The sequence below is a fragment of the Lactuca virosa genome, chromosome 4 (assembly GCF_052849685.1).
Source record: "Lactuca virosa cultivar CGN04683 chromosome 4, Lactuca_virosa_CGN04683_v6, whole genome shotgun sequence".
Taxonomy (NCBI): Eukaryota; Viridiplantae; Streptophyta; class Magnoliopsida; order Asterales; family Asteraceae; genus Lactuca; species Lactuca virosa.
In genome coordinates, this window is record NC_136429.1 from 73,276,623 (window position 1) to 73,281,942 (window position 5,320).

Below are 5,320 nucleotides of genomic sequence, written 5' to 3' on the forward strand. Positions count from 1 at the left end.
GCAAACCTCTATATCTTGGAGAGTTCAATAAGAACTAAGTAGGGGAATAGCTTCATCTTTTCGGTGAATGCGGTGGCACACTCATCAGAACCCATCTTCCCTTTCTTTAGGTTTTGAAACTCATTATTAAGATCTATCAGATCCACCTCCGAGCAGAACTATTGGTTAGTCTGTCCATAATGACCCAGATAGAATCAACACTATGTGCCATCCTAGGAAATTTTGTGATGAAATCCACAGTGATCTCCTTCCACTTCCACATAGGATTGGGCAACAGCTTCACCTTTCCATGGGGTCTTTGATGATCGGCCTTGACCTTTCTACAAGTCAGGCACCGCTCAACAAAAAAAGCAATTTGCCTTTTCATGCAGGGCCACCAGTAACTAAAACTCAAATCTCGGTACATCTTCGTGGCCCCTGGATGGATAGAAAACTTTGATTTATGCGCTTCCTCCAAAATCGTCTTCCTCACCCCACCTGATGTCGAAACCCAAACTCTACCACACTGCGTCAACAACCCCCGAATGTCTCTGACAAATAAAGGAAAATAGTCCTTTAATCGTCTCGATCTTCCAATTTTCCTTTTTCATTCCCTCAACTTGAGCCTTCTTGATCAAATCCAACATAGGCGAAGTGACAACCATCCTCAAACAAATATCTCGGGTAGATGAGCTTACCGCCTCGCGGCTCAAAGCATTGGCCACCATATTGGCCTTCCCAGGGTAATACAGGATCTCGCAATCATAGTCCTTCACTACATCCAACCACCTCCACTGCCGCATATTCAAATTCAACTGATCCATAAAATACTTCAAACTCTTGTGGTCGGTGTAGATAGTACACCGAACCCTATACAGATAATGCCTCCATATCTTGAGGGAAAAAACCACAACCCCCAATTTCAAATCATGTGTGGGGTAATTCGCCTCGTGAGGCTTTAGCTGCCTCGAAGTGTACACAATCACATGACCTCTCTGCATCAGAAAAACTCCCAAACCCGAAATAGAGGCGTCGCAGAAAACCAAAAAATCATTCAAACCCTCAGGGAGCGCCAGAATCGAGGCCTCACACAACATCTGACTTGGAGTCTCAAAGGCTAACTGTTGATCAGACCCCCACTGGAAAGTCACATTCTTCTTTGTTAGGTGGTTCAGGGGCACAACAATCTTGGAGAAATCCTAGATAAATCTCCGATAATACCCCGCGAGACCTAAGAAACTCCGAATCTCAGTTGTGGTCCTCGGGACCTCCCAACACATCACTGCCTTGATCTTGGTCGGGTCAACCAATATCCCCTTTTGGTTGACGATGTGCCCCAAAACTGCACCTCTCACAACCAAAACTCGCATTTAGAGAATTTACCATAAAGCCTCTCCCTCATTAGGGTCTCCAAAACCTCTCATAAATGATGCTCGTGCTGCTCCTTGGTCTTGGAATAGACCAAAATATTATCAATGAAAACAATCATAGATCGATACAGCATCATCATGTAGACCCGGTTCATGAGATCCATGAATGCTGCTGGTGCATTGGTGAGCCTGAAAGGCATCACCACAAACTCTTAATGATCATAATGAGTCTTGAAGGTTGTCTTTTGCACATCCTCATCCCTGAACCTCATCTGGTGGTACCCTGATTGCAAATCAATCTTGGAAAACCAAGATGCACCCTGGAGCTGATAAAACTAATCATCAATCCTCAGGAGTGGGTAACGGTTCTTCACCTTTAGCTTCTTCAACTCCCGATAATTAATGCACATCCTGTGCGTACCATCCTTCTTCTTCACAAACAGGATCAGTGCACCCCACGTAGAACTGCTCGGATAAATAAAACCATTGTCTAGCAGCTGCGTAGACAACTCCTGCATCTCAGGCGGTGCTAGGCGATACGACACCTTGGCCCAATCAACCATAGGGTTGGAATACCCCTAGGACCAATCAACCATTGGGTTGGACTGCCAATATACTATGGGTCTACTCAACCATCGGGTTGGAATACCCCAATCCCATCAACCATCAAGTTGGAATGCCAATCTACAACAGGTCTTGTCATTCTCGTGATGGAATATCCTCGGGTGCAATCAACAATAGCGTTGGTATGCCCCAGGTCTGTTGTCTTACGCATAAAGTAGTAAAGCCTCAACCACCAACCAAATATTGGACATATAATAGATAATCATATAAACAGACTACATAAAATTAGACAGATCTATCGATCACTAAGCATATAATTATCCTATATACCAGGATAATGATATAACATATCACTACAACACTATAACATACATAACAAGATATCAAATCCAAAGGGCAGGCCTTGTTGCCTTCGCCCCACACGTACCGTGAGGAAACTCACCTCGCAAACTGGACAAAAGTTGATGAGGTCCCGACTCTGAATCTCAGCTCTCTAACCAAGACATATTCCAACCAAATGACCAATCTCAATCAAAATTCAAAAAATCCCCAAAATACCCCTAATGGTCAAACTTGGTCAGAAAGGTCGAGAAAAGTCTACTCAGCTGACCGCCACGTCATGGTACCCTTGTACCACGCCGTGGTGTCAAATACGACAAAACAGTTGCAAACCGCCCCGTCACCACATCGTGGTGGCCTCGCCAAAGGTGGTAACAAGGTTTTCATCAGCTTAATTCAGTCAACCACTTTCTTATATTCCAAAGGGTCTCCAACTAAGATTTGGTCCAAAATAGGGTCTAGATGGATAAAGTTTCCAACTTTATCCAATAGAACCTTCCAAAGTGTATAGATCTCAACTTTAAAATCCAAAACATTTCATGGCTTAGGCAATAATCATCCAATCCATAAGGTTACTTGACCAAAAGCTTCAAAAGAGTCTGTAACACCAAACACAACATAAAAATTGGTGTTTTTCAGACATGCATGTCTAAACTCAATTCTAGACTAGATCCAAATAGGACAAAAAGGCCAAGATTCCATGCATGTCCTCTAAACTAAATTCTAGACTAGATCCAAAGAGCCAAATACTCCAAATGACCTGAAGACTCATAAAGTTGCAAGCTTTATGAAATTCAACCACCCAAGGTAACAAGACATAGAGAAAAAGGGGCAAAATCCATTGATCTATCCATTTATTCAACAAGATGAAGACTTTATACCTCCTTGAGATGCTAGAGGAAGGTAAACTCATGGATCTTCTTTTCTTTGAACTCCCAATGAGATCTTCCACCACCTTCTTGCTTCACAAGCACCAAATACCCATATTTTTAGGCAAAAACTCACACAAGGGATCTAGGGTTTGCAAGGGACGATTTGGAGAGATGGAGGCTGATAGGGGGAGGCTTGAAGGGGTTAAGGATCTTTAAATATGGCTCAACACTTAAACTTTAGGGTTTTCCTTAATAGCCACCACCACATTGTGGCACACTCACCACGTCGTGGTGGTTCATTAAACCTCGCAACCCAAAACTCATTGTCACTTCCTGGTGAGGCTTCACCACGTCGTGGCCTTCAAAGTAAAAAAAATGCCATACACAATCAAAAATAATTTCATACCTAGAATCGAGTGTTACACTGGTGAGCACAAAGGGTTTTCATTCCACAATAATTTAATTCTTTTAATTTTATATTCTCATTAAACATTCAACCCAATTACCTATTCCCGTTATCCTCACTTTCTGTCCATAAAGCATCTAATTTAGGGGACCTATCCTAAGGATCGTGTTCGGGATAGACAATAATGCTCAATGGATTCCTTAGCACTATATGTCAATAAGGTAACCGTGGGGGGATGGAGTACACCTAGTGAACACTTAGTTCAAAAACACCTACAGGTTGCAAGCCTGCTAGCGTTCCACTTGACTGTCTAGAATAGTCTGTGGTCGTCATCTTTAATCTGCTAGATGATTATAACATCTTAAAAGTCAAGGCCTCTCATCATCTATATCATCTTTCATATCTCAAAATCTATATCATCTTTCATCTCTCATCATCTATATCATCTTACATCTACCCATCCTTACCTAATATATTTATAGGTATTAAAAATACATATACGGTTCAAATTCAAATAAAACATGTATATATCGTTCATCTAGCATAGATATCAGGAACACATAATAGGCACATATAGCATGTAATTATCTTAAATATTTTATATCTATGTGTAAGATGAAAGTAACTATGCACTCACTTATTAAAGTGATGAAATGCAAACTAGACTGCGCTTCACTTCAGCACTTGGCTTTTCCTATAATATGACCTAGGTTCATTTATCTCTAAGTCTTAATTTATTACCTCTTATGACTAATTAATAGTCTAGATTTCTCAACAATCCCAATTTCTACTGATCTATAGCTGATAAGAGACAACCATGTAGGATCATATCGGAGGTAGGGTCTGTTTGGTATATAAAGAATATTGTTTGAAAATCTCACTTTAAACATTTCACTAAATCCATCCTAGACATCATCCCCTTAAGTAAATCAATCGGTACTATGATGTTGGAACCACTAACAAAGCCTATTTAAGATTCATAACAACGACTATGAATTTCAAATATAAACTACACTAAAATAATATATATTGAAATTTAACTTTCAGAGATTCCCTAGAAAAAAGTCTGTAAATTGCACTGGCAGAACTTCGGGCTAATAGCTACTAGATTTCGGGCTCCTAGGGGTTGCAGGGCTACTCTAGAATACTAAACCTACAGAAAATGGTCTAAAAACCGAAGATTATCGAGATAGGGGAGTTGTAGGGGTGAGGAAAATGGACACGGGACTCAAGGCTATTTATAGGGTGAATTTCACTAATACGTGTCGTCGATCCGCCCATTGCCTTAAACGTGTCTGATTTTAGTTGGAGCCATGTGGCCCGCTTCTAGAAGGTAAGCGCACCGCGCGTGCACGCATGACGAATTTCAAAATTTCAAAATTGCATAACTTCTTTATACAGACTCCATTTTTTATGTACTCTATATCCACGCGAAGCTATCGACGAGATCTACAACTTCAGTTTAGACGTCGTCAACTAGTTTTTGACTTTAGTTATTTGATAAAGGATTAGACTGTTAGAGTCTGTGTAAAATGCATATCGTTGAAGTGCTATCAACAAGATCTTTAACGCTCGTTAGATTGTTTCGGATAAAATTCGACCGATCTAAAATTTGATTTCTGAGCTGTATACTGTTACGCTGAATCTTAGAAAACTCACAACTTCCTCTGATAAAATTATTATTCTATTTAGACATGTATTTTATTCTTATTTTATTATTTTGTTATAAGCACGTATACTCCAAATATTTACATATAGAGCACGTAATATTCACAAAACTTTCCCTTATC